The sequence below is a fragment of the Mastigoproctus giganteus genome, chromosome 14 (assembly GCF_048544385.1).
Source record: "Mastigoproctus giganteus isolate SK-2022 chromosome 14, ASM4854438v1, whole genome shotgun sequence".
In the NCBI taxonomy this organism is placed as follows: Eukaryota; Metazoa; Arthropoda; class Arachnida; order Uropygi; family Thelyphonidae; genus Mastigoproctus; species Mastigoproctus giganteus.
The window spans coordinates 13,920,209-13,933,085 of record NC_143588.1 but is presented as its reverse complement, the minus strand read 5'-3'; the positions used below and the strand labels follow the sequence as shown (position 1 = coordinate 13,933,085).

At 38.1% G+C, this 12,877-nt stretch overlaps 1 protein-coding gene across 1 annotated transcript in view; it reads left to right on the top strand.

Annotated features, from left to right (window-relative positions):
* Positions 1 to 12,877, top strand: part of Mical (Molecule interacting with CasL) — a 624,164-nt gene that overhangs the window by 470,604 nt on the left and 140,683 nt on the right. The window lies entirely within an intron of this gene.

Below are 12,877 nucleotides of genomic sequence, written 5' to 3'. Positions count from 1 at the left end.
ATCTGAGCAGAATCATCAACAGCCGAACCATCAATATGCAGTGGACCAATCAGATTCATCCCCTTCCTTTTAGAGTTTATATAAGTAAAGAAATCCTTGCTGTTTTTCTTAGCATCTTTTGCCAAAGATTTCTTGTAATCTGCCTTCACCTACCTAATCTCCTTTGTGACCTGATTACAGACTAGCTTATATCTGCCATAGGCTTCTGAGTCGCTTGATAATTTATATGCATCCTATGCATTTTTTTTCTCTGTCACAAGTCTCATTAGTTCCTTTGATAACATTTAGGCCTAAACCTTGAAAAGTATTTCTTAATAGGTATGAAACTTTTAGTAGCATCCACGATTAATTCCTTGAATGCTTCCTTGATGCTACCAACAGTAAATTCACTTTGAATTTACTGTTGGTAACATCGTCAGTTGATCCCACTGTACAGAATTTAAAAACTGTCTGAGACCACTGTTCTCACTTTTACGAAAGCAAAAACCCTTTCCTTTACCCCTGATGGTAATTATATCTTTAAGTAAATCCCACATCAGTACACTGTGATCACTGCCACCTAGTGGTTCCTTTATCTGCAAATTCTTAATACACAAATGATCACTGCTGATAACCAGATCAAGAGTGTTACTTTCTGTGGTTGCCTCTCGAACATGCTGCTGCAGAAAACAATCATCCAATAAATCCACAAAAGCCTGACTAGTGACCAACCCACAAGTTCCAGTCAATATCTGGGAAGTTAAAATCCCCCATTATAAGACATTCTGATTTATCAACCCACTCTATTTCTCTGTACAATTGTTCATTGTACTCATTCGAGTCATTAGGCCTATAACACACTCCTACTCTTATTTTTGCTTTTGCAGTGCTTATGTCACACCAAACTGACTCAGCAATGCACTGTTCATCTATATCAACTGGATGCACTTCTTTTGATTTTGTTTTTCTTAATTAACAGCATGGCACCTCCTCCCTTCCTATCCTGTCTATCCTTTCTGTACACATTGTACTCCCCAAATTGGAGTTCTGCATTCCTTATATCTGTGTGACACCATGTCTCTGCTATTCCAACAATATCCGCCTTTGATGTCTTGACCAACACTTCAAATTCATCAAATTTATTTACTATACCTCTTGCATTGGTATACATGCAAGTATACATGTTCCTATTCTTATTGTTAGTTACCCTAACGCATATACACACCTGTTTCACAATGATTGCCATCAGTCCTTGAAAACCCTAGCACCCCTTGCTCCAGGTCGCTACTTATTCTAATAGTAGTTGTGCAAGAATCATCTTCACCTCTGCCTGCGGCTACTTTTAACCTTTTAGTCTGTGAATCCCTCCCCCCCCAAGCTAGCAGTTTTCCCACCCACCTAACACTGCCTCAATAGCATCAGCAAATATTCTTTCACCCTTTCTATTTAACATGTTTGGTTTTTATTTCTGAGGCCTGTGCTTCACTTCACAACTGGGCATGTATTGATCAGTGGGAATCAGTAGCAGCAACAAACCAATACAATAACAGCGAAGAATGGAACAAATTATATTAGGAATGAGACTATTGGATAAGAAGAGGATTAGGCAGCAAACACAAGTAAAGGACCTTATCCACTTGTTCAGATTACGAACCTAAGGGGGCATAAATTCAAATTACGAAAGGACAGATGTAGAATAGATGTGCGGAAATTTGCCTTTAGCCAGCGAGTGGTTAATTGCTGAACAAACTTCCATCTGTCGTTGTGGAAGTTGATAGGTTGAATAAATTTAACGAGGAACTGGACAGGCATTTGGAGGGAATGGTGTGATTTTTTTTTTTTTTTTTTGGCTGATGCTGCATAAGCTCATACATTTGCTTTCTTGCATCACATGCCACTACTACTACCTTATCAAAACTAAAGAACCGAAATGGACGAGCAGCACACATAGCTCGAAGACACGAAGACAGATGGACAATTAAAATAATAGAATGGTACTCAAGAGAAGCTAAAAGAAAACCTGTAAGATAACAACGGAGATGGACAGATGAAATTCACTAGTTTGTTGGTAGTAAATGGATGGCCATTGCACAAAACAGAAGAAACTCTAAAGTTGCTGCAGTGGATTGAAAACAGATGATGATGATGACTAGTCAATATCTACCCAGAAACTGGAAAATTGAGCCACCGGGTCTGCATTCAAACCACTATGTGATGATTTTTTTCAGCATTGGGAAAACAGGCACTGGGCGATCATAATATACAGCAACTATGTCCAGTTCATGCATCAGCAAACCCATGAATCTAAATTTAATACTTGTATAGGTTCTGCAGTAGTTCCACCAACCTATGTTATCTCCGAATCTCTTTCACTTAGTTGCAGTATTTACACCACCAAACTTCATGCAATCAAAATGGCTATTGAACATGTCAGCAATATGCCTAATCAAGAGATAATAATATATACCGATTCATTGAGTGCAGTAACTGTTTTACAACAGAGTTATCCTTACACTCACCCTGTTTTTAAAGAAACCGAACACAGTTGATAAATCTCACAGAATGCAAAACAGTGGTAAGGTTCTGCTGGAATCCAGGAAAACAAGAAGGCAGTTCGAGCAGCTAAAAATCCACTCAACCCTGTGTCTTCACCTGCCTTAGTGCCTTATATGGACTGCAAACCCATTATACAGCAGGCATGTATTGACCAGTGGGAATCAGTAGTAGCAACAAACCAATAATAAGCTCTTTCAAGTAAAGACAATGCCACAACACTGGAAATCTAGTGCACAGTTAAACAGAAGAGAACAGGTTATCATTGCAAGGACTCGCATTGGGCATACTCGTGTCACTGACCTCCACTCGTTGACAGGTGAAATCCTCCTCATTGCCCCTCTCTACTAACAATGAAACATATCCTCCTTGACTGTCCCCACAATCAAGCTGCTCAACTAGCAAATTTTAGATCTTTTCTAACCCCAGCATAATTCGTTAGAATCATATTCTCAGTGAGGAAGCAAATCTGTCAACTTGTTTTGTTTTTTGTAAATCAGATTTATTCATATAAACATTTCCAACACATGACCGGGAAAAAATATTTTATTTATATAATTATTGTGACAAGCACAATTTGTCCTTAGTTGCCCTTATGCCAGAAAACTCTGATTGAAACCAACCAGCCATCTAAGGATGTCTCTTGGAAAATTTGCTATAGAATTTTAGTATTAGTAATGGCATTATGGTGCAAGGAAGCTTAAGACTTATGCTATACCAGCCAAAAAAAAAAAAAAAGAGTAAAATAATAAAATAAATAATAAGAGAAAAGGAAATTAGCATTAGTAGAAGCATATGATGCAAAAAAGCCAACTTATACAGCATCGGCTGACCAAAAAAAAAAAAAAAACCCTTCCCATTTCACCCATCCATTTGCTCCAAACGTTTGTCCTCTCCTTCCTTGAATTTTTTTAAGCTATCAACTTCCACAATCACAGATGGAAGTTTATTCTAGCAATCCTACTCATTGGCTAAAGGCAAATTTCCACACATTTATTCAACAGTTGTCTTTCCTCAATTTCAGTTTATGCTCCATCAGGTTTGTAATCTGAGCAAGAGAAAGAATCCTATCAGCATCAATCCATCCAGGGCCTTATGCACCTCAATCAGATCATCTCGGAGGTGCCTAGTCTTCAGACGCTGCAATTTGCAGAATTTAAGCATTTCTTTGTAAGAGCAACTCTACATCCTTCCTAAAATGAGGCTTCCAGACCTGTATGCAGTACTCAAGGTGTAGCCTGACCATTGCCTTATACAAGGGGATAGTCACCTGCTTATCCCTACTAGCAAAATTCCTATATATCATTGACCCCATGACCTGCTCTGGCAGCCTGTCTGCACAATTACCCTCTGGTCTCTTTCATTCTCCACTTCCCTGAGTGCACAGTTGGTATATTTCTGTGGGGTTACTGCTACCCGTTTGCCCAACTTTTCTAGATTTTGTTGCATAGCATACTGTCATTAACAACTCTACTCTTTGTATCATCTGCAAACTTCGACATTAAGCTTGATATACCTTCATCAATATCATTGATAAATATACAAAATAACAACACAAATGCATAGGCTCAAAGATCAGCTAGAAGGAAATCCAGCTGATCTTTGAATTTCCTCAAACTGTCAGCTTCAACCACCCATACAAGTAACTTATTCAAGTAATTTATTACTCTCTGGCTAAAATAAAACTTCCTGCAATCCAGTTTAAACATCTGTTCCCCATAACTTGAATAACTCTTTCAAGAATCTCAATATCTTTTTTTGAAGTGCAGTTTCCATACTTGAACACAGTATTCCAAGTGTGGTCTAACAATAGCTTTATTATAATGGGATTGTGATGTCCTTATCATTTTGGCAGTATTCTCCATACTGTAATACCATCTTGCATAAATCATTTTTGGAAAACATGTTTTCACATGATTTTACAAATGTACATGCAAATAAATACCCAGAGGCTGTACTTCTAATGAATTTCACTGCTCCCCATTCAGTTTGGGTAGCTCAGCCAACACTGTGATATGTAAATTTCATGGGTCTGCCACATGCCAGTGCATATTCTCGATTTTGCAGTACTAGTTGAAAGTTCAGCTCAAGTCTATATTTGTATAAAATTCAGTACTGCAAGGTATTTCTCATTCCCATTGGATTGGTAAGAACATCAAAATTCATGGGATGTTAAAACCAACAACCTCCACAATTAAATCAGACATTTTGTACTGTGGTTTACCCTTGCTTTAATAGATATAGTTCCTTCATCAATTAAATTATTTATTCATGTTCCTTTCTTTCTTACAAGCAGTGTAGAATGTTGCAAATTATTTGTGTAGTTTGTATCTGCTGTTGTTGTTATTAGTTATCTTTAAGTTGTGAAAATAATAGCTGTTGTTGAATATTACTGATAACTGATCTTTCATAACAAACAGTGAAAATTCCAAAGTTAAACACTAAAATATATATTCCCATCCCTTTTATTTATTTATTTTTTTTAATTTGCTGATAAGGAATTTATACATTTAATTTTTTTCCCTTAAACTTCTCTTTTGTGAAATTGCTGCTTTCCACCCTTTTTTTTTTTTTTTTTAATATTTTTAAATAATTCTTTTGAATGTTATTTCTGTTGTCATTATTTGCAAGAGGAGATGTGACGCATAATTGTCTTTGTACAGCTAGCTGTTCTACAGATGGCTAAACACCTCAAAAAGCAATCATTACATACAATTAATGCATTTGTTTTTACTTCAAATAAAATTTGTTTGTATTCATTTCAGAAATACATCAGTATTGTTTTTTACACCAAACTAAGGAGAGGGAACAGCTTTCTCATTGATTAAAAAAAAAAAAAAACACTAGATTAGGCAAATTTTAAACTTAGACTTGTACAATTTGAATGGCAGTCTTCTGCCAATTGTAATGTTTAAATCCAAAATTTCAGCCTAAATATGACAAAAAAAAAAAAAAAGATCCAGATGAAAAATATCCTAATCCTACAAATAAATTAGATAGGACTCTTTTGTGTTTTAATTGAAACACCCTGTATAATGTAAAAAATACCATAATATTCTTAAACTTCATTTGATAATGTACAATTTTTAATCAATCACACATAGAGGGAGCAAGCAGGTAAGTAGCCTTGGACGTTGTGAAGAAGTTTGGATTCCGATTTATAAGTTTAAATTAAAATTTTTTTTTTCCTTAATTATGTTTAAAATCATCAGCATCTAAACTGATGCTAATGATGTGTTGGGGGGGGATAGTCTGAACATAGATCTTGGGACACTACAGAACCTAGCACCCCTGGCTAGTCCTGACTGCATATAGGTCTGGAAGCCTTATTTTAGGATGGAAATTGGTCTGTTGGAATGGGTGCAGACCAAGAAGGACAAGGAGATTAGTGAGATGAAAAAAAGGGTACACTTATCAATAAAGACTTCAGTTCTGCAAACTGCAGATCTGTAACCCAGGCACCTGTTAAACGATCTGATTGTTCTTTAAGTTTTAAATGGACTGAGTATTGTTGGTGTCCTTACTCTTGCTCAGACAATACACACACACACACACACACACACACACACACACACACTGGGGAGCATAAATTTAAATTGAGGAAGGATGATTGCAGGAAATTTTTTTTCAGCCAGGGCGCAGGCAATCATAGGAACAAACTTCCATTTAGTGTTGTGAAGTGAGTTGTTTTTTAAAAGGTAAATTTAAGGAAAAATTTGACAAATTAGTAGAGGCGATGGGCAGAAGGATTTTTTTTTTTTTTTTTGTTGATGCAGTATAAGCTTGCTTCCTTGCATTTTCACTACTAATACTAAATAAAAATCCTTTTAACCCAGAAATTGCATTTAGAGAGACAATTTAGTTTCTTGTATTTCTTGCACCCATCACAGTTCCTTGTGTCATAGATCCACTTGAACCTTAGAACAAACCCCTACATGTGGGTACTTGTTATGAGGTCCTCCAATTAGTATCACTAGGATCCATTGCCCACAAACTACTATAGGAATCTGGCATGTTAGCCACACACTACAACACTTTGACTCCTGCTTCAACAAGATAGGTGATCCCAGGATAGCTCACCTAGGAAGAATCAGGGTTTGCCTGCAACAATCAGTGTCACGCCTCTATCCCCATGGTCCATGTGACAAGGATCTGGCAAAGGTGCAGGTTGGTGCTTGAGTAGCCCTAATGTCTTACTCTCAAGTGCATTTATTGCTTGTGGGTAGTGGATCTCCCTTTTTGGGACCATGGTGAGTGAAACATAATAAAATTCTTATAATCCAAATTCTTCTTTTTCTATTTCTTCTTCTGGTACCACAGCATGGTCTCTATTACAATAAACTGACACATTCTACTTCAGCTGAACAGGTAATAGTAATGTTTCCAACAATGAAAAGGGTATATATATCACCCTCCATTATTCAGAAATGTTGGCATGCTCTTCGAAATGATTTCATGATTTAGGGAGGGCCTGCCAAAGAATCAGTTGTTCCAGATTTACTAATAGAAATTAAAAGTCAGAAGCACTCGGAAAGCTCCTTTGAGCCACCTTAATTGGTGGCATTCCAGTTATGATTGTTCCCCATAAACACTGAACTCATCCCAAGACATGACCTCAGAATGGGATCTTCTTGAGTTATCTGAAAAGGAAATCTGTACTGAGCTAAATTCACCAAGAATGACAACTAAAAAACAGATATTCATTTGTAGGAATGGGAATCAAAGCTAGTTCCCACTAAAAACCGCATCCTTACTTTCAACTCATCAATGTCTCTGAATTCAATTGCAGCCAGGTGCTTGCACTTGGCCAGTAAGGCCATACATACATACATAATCCACTATGTTGCATTAACTGACAGAAATACAGACTCTTGCAAATGGCCTGTTAATATATCACACCAGGGCACAAGAAAAGCTGTGAAACCTGTAAATACCAATAAATCAGCCAGAAGAAAAGCTGGACAACGACGGAGATGGACAGATGAAATTCAAGAGTTTGTGAGTAGTAAATGGATGGCCATTGCACAAATCAGAAGGAACTGGAAAATTGCTGGAGAGGCCTTCATCCTGCAGTGGATCGAAAATGGCTGATGATGATGCCATTAGTATGCAATTTAGCTTGGAGTACATGGATTGAAGGAAAGGAGGAAGCGAACCGATATCATAACTGAACTCACTTCCATGTATAAATTTTTTTTTGATAATTATCAATATTTTGAAATATTATTATTAAAATAAATGACCATAGTTTGGTGGTTGAAAAAAGGAACTTTAAAACGAGAAGCAAGTACTTCTAGTATTGCAACTGTGGTCAATGAAAATGAATGCAATATTGTCACACTTCAAAGTGAGGATGAACAATTGCAGCCTTTTGTTCCCCAAAAATCCAAAGCAAGAAAACAGGAGCCAACTAATAAAAGACCAAAACGAAAGAAAGAAGAAAGTTATTTGAATTTTGGCTTTGTTTTGGAAATAAAGTGCTCCTGATGCACAGGGCGTTGTATGTAATAAAGTATTAGCAAGTTCTTTGGCTCCCGCTAGACTTGTGTTTTGTAAGTGTTCCATAAATATATTCTGTTACCTAAAAAGTTTGGGAAATGCTGGTCTAGATGATCCTACATTTCTTCTTTAACAAATGATTCCCTTATTTTCCCTGGAATAGAAATTAAACTGACAGGTCTATAATTGTCCTTGTATATAATTGTAATTGGTCCTTGAGGTTGTCACAGACATTCTCTCAGATATGCCAGACAAGCTGTACTTGTTACCTGGGAATCTAAAACACTGATGGAACTGATATTCGGGTGACACTCAAGTCAAATGGACCCAATTTCAGCGAAGTTCTGACAGTCTGTGACAGTCAAATCCTCTGCTTGCACCTTCACAATGGTGGGACTGTTAGTAATCCTGGGTATAACCTCCATGCACAAGCACTCAGTGGGTGACCACCCAGGTGTGAACCAACGTAAGCTGGTGTGGTGCCCACACCTCGACAGCCCACAATGCTGCCCCTCTATGTCACCAGGCAGTATTAGGTAGTAGATGACTCTCATCAACCAGTGCAATACTACCACTTTACTTATTGGAGGCTTGAAGTGGTGGAATCCATGTTTAGTCTCTAGAGCTACCCTTCCCCATCTCTTCCATCATGCAGTACGATTGATGGCTTTTGAGATTATGAAGAACATCATGGCGAGATCCATTAGTCCTTACATTTCGAGGGTACAGCTCTAAAATGGTGTTCGCAGGCCGGCCGCTAGTTAATACATCGGACCGTACCTATTGGTAACTCTCTAGGAGGGAATCTTGCTACCTCTACTCTGCCAGATAGTGACTGGAAGGAGTCCAAGTAGTGTGTATGTGGGGAGCATTGTTGAGACCACTTTATGTCAAGGATCCGGGTATATTCTTACCATGTGTACACCCTATCCAAAAATGTCATTACTTCATACAGCATGTCCCACCCACTTTTTCTTACTATTGAATAAACCATGAATTGTCAAACTAATAGAGCAAGGTTATCTGCGTAAAGATCTAAACCTCCCAAGCACTTCCTAATTCATTTTACAAATATACGTGGTCTCAGTTCTAAGCTCAACGATGTCCATTTCCACTTGCAGTCTACCAAACCCCATGTACTTTTTCTGACAGAATCTCAGTTATCGGTTGATTCGACTACTGCTCATCTCAGATGCCAAATTATTCGCTGTATGATTTCTTTCGCCATAAAGGTGGTACTTGTGCATATGTCCGTTTTGATATTCCCTGTCAGAGACTTGGCAATTTGTAATCTCCTCTCTTTGATCTTCTCTGGCTTAAAATCTCTCTACCTCATTGTGTCAGATTCAGCTGTTGTCACTACCATTTTCCCAACTCCTCTAATCACTTGGAGCTCTTTGACTTCCTCTCTTTGCAACTTGACTTTCTCCAATCCAACTTTCCTAGGCTACGTTATGTCAAGGTTTAGATAAAATGAGCTAATTTTCCTTAGTGACTTTAATGTTCACAACTCCAGTTGGCTTCCATTCTCTAGTCACACTGACCCAGCTGGTCGACATGCTGAGGCTTTTGCAATTACTAATGACCTTGCACAGATTGTTCATTTACCTACAAGAATACCAGACAATCCTAATCATACAGCCAACACGCTTGATCTTTTTCTCACAAACAACCCTTCTAAGTACACTGTTGAAGTGAGTGGTCCTTTAGGCACTTCAGATCACAACTTGGTGATTGTCTCTTTTCCAATGGAGCCTTTATCTCATGGCTATTCCCAACCTCGTGTTGTTTGGCATTACAAAAATGCAAAATGGGATGACCTGCGAGATTTCTTTTCCTTGGTCAGATTACTGTTTCAAAACTTCTAATGTCAATGTTTGCTCAGATCGTGTTAGTGAAATTATTCTTGCAGGAATGGAATCCTTTATCCCACACTCCACTTTAAAATCTCGTCCTTTATCTAAACCTTGGTTTTCCAATATTTGTGCTAAGGCTGTTCAAGAGAAGAATGTTGCATATTGTAATTGGCTTGTTTCTAATTCTTCAGTTTCATTTTCTGCCTAGACCAAAGCTTGCAACAATTGTAAAGTTGTTATTAATCAGTCCAAACTAGAGTTCGAACAGGCTAAGAGTAGAAAACTTGCTTCTTGCCCTAATGGTAGCCGAGCATTCTGGTCTCTTGCCAAAGCTATTTGCCGCAACTGTTGCTCATCTCTGCTCCCACCTCTGTTCAAACTAGATGGTTCTGTTGTCACTTCAGCCAAGGATAAAGCTGATTGCATCCCATTTTTCTTCCAACTCATGTATTAATGATCTTGGTAAAACACCTCCCACCATTTCCAGCATGTCCCATTCAATGCCTCCTGTGGTCTTCCGTCAAAAGGATGTCAGAAGGATTTTGACAAATCTTGATGCTAAGAAAGCTCCAGGTCCAGATGGTATTTTTCTACTTGTTCTCAAAACCTGTGCTCCTGAACTTACTCCTATTCTTTGCCGCCTTTTTTCACTTTCTTATTCCAAAGGTGTTTTTCCTTTTGCTTGGAAATTTGCTCATATCCAGCCAGTTCCTAAAAAGGGTGACAAATCCCTCCCATCCAATTATCGTCCCATTGCAATTACTTCTACTCTTTCTAAAGTAATGGAGAAATCAATTAATTGCCAACTCTTAAACTACTTCTGTCTGATCAACAATCGTCAGTATGGGTTCCATCAGTGTCAATCCACTGGCAATATTCTGGCTTATGTTTCCCATTTATGGACTAATTCAATGGAAAGGTTCGGTGAAACAGAAGTAGTTGCTCTTGATATCTCAAAGGCTTTTGATCGTGTTTGGCATAAAGGTCTTCTAAACAACCTTCCATCTTATGGTTTGCCAACTGTTTTTGTAATTGGTTATCCAGTTTTCTCTCTGATCGCTCATTGAGGGTGATGGTAGATGGCTCTCTGTCTTCTAACTTCTCCACTAATGATAGTGTACTCCAAGGTTCTGTTCTTTCCCCCACACTTTTCCTCTTGTATATTAATGAACTTCTTCCATTGACTGGAAATCCTATCCATAGTTTTGCCGATGATAGCACATTGCATTCCGCTTTCCAGTTTGAGAAACCTTGCTCTGCTCAATCAGCTTCAACTTCTTGAAAATCTGCTACCAATTTCTTAAATGCAGATCTTCAGGTAATTCTCCAGTGGGGCAGAGACAACTTAGTTGATTTATATCCTTCTAAAACTCAGTCTTGTCTTATATCTCGCAAAAAGGATTCTTCTGCTCCTATGCTTATCTTTAGTGACACTCCAATTTCCAGGCAAAATGATATATCTCTTTTGGGAATTACCCTGACTTCTAATCTCTCTTGGCACAAGCACATTACAAATATTGCTTCCTCTGAATCTAAAAAACTTGGTTTTCTCTTTCGCTCTCGGCATTACTTTTCTTCCAAACAGCTGCTCACTCTGTATAAATCGCAAATCCGCCCTATCATGGAATATTGTTCCCACATCTGGGATGATGCTCCCAAAACCTGTCTCAGGCTTCTTGATTCCATTCAGAAGAGGGCAGTTAGGTTAATTTATGATTCATCTCTAACAGTCTCTCCACTCACTGTCTCATCGACGTACTGTTTACTGCTGCATGCCTCTTCTACAGATACTTCCATGGGCACTGTTCTTTTGAATTGGCTTCTATAATTCCCGCTCTCTCTCTCTCTCTCTCTCTTTCAAAACAGTCCGAAGACGTGCAGCCACCAGCCAACATCCATTTACTGTTCAACTTCAATCTCACACAACAAACTTTTCATCGTCCTCGTTTATTCATTCAACTGCCATTTTCTGAAACAACCTTCCTTCATAGATATTTCCTGAAAATTACAATTACAGTCTACAGAAGTTCAAGTCCAGTGTCAACAAATAACTTCCTTCGTCTTTTCATCCTCCAACCCAAGCACAGTACTAAGTACTATAGGTTCTAATACCTCTTGTTTGGGGTTTGCATAAAAAAAAAAAAAAAAAAAAAATGTCACCTTTTGGATCCCCCTTTGTGAATTGAGGATACTTTCATATGTCTGCAGGCCATGGGAACGTTCCCTGAATCCAAGGATGCTCTCGTAATTATGGCTCAGTGTTTGCTTCCTTCCTTTGCTGCTTCCCTTAATGTTATTGTATAGATGTCATCCACCCCAGGTGCCTTTTTTGTGTTTAACTTCAATTTCTCTTCCACTTTCTTTTAGTTATTACAAAATCATTTAGCTCCCTATTACGGTTTGATAAACTTCTGGCCTCCACTTCCCTAGATAATTCCTCATGTGTGAATGTAGATGCAAAATAAACTTTCAGTTTGTCATCAACAGTTGAATCATCTATGTCAAGTGGGCCAATCAGATTCATCGGCTTCCTTCTAGAGTGTACATATGTAAAGAAGTTTGCTATTTTTCTTTGCATCCTTTGTGAGATCTGGTAAGCAACTTTGTCCTAACTATATTTTCAGGCAGCAGCAAAGGCTAAGAAGGTCAAAATTTTTAAATTTTGTGTGTTCTATGTTTTAAATTTTAGTTGTATAATTTAAATTTTAAATTGTATCATCTGTCTCACTGTGACACACAATATGGCCCAGAGAGCGGATAAACGCTCCCATTTCACCCCTCCGTTCGTTCCAAATACTGTCCAGCTCAGCCTTAAATTTATTTAGGCTATCAGCTTCCACAACGACAGATGGAAGTTTTACAGCAATCAACCGCCCGGTGGCTAAAGGCAGACTTCAACACATCTATCCTACATCTGTCTTTCCTCAATTTGAATATATGCCCTCTCAGATGATTATTCTGAGCAAGAGGAAGAATCCCATCAGCATTGA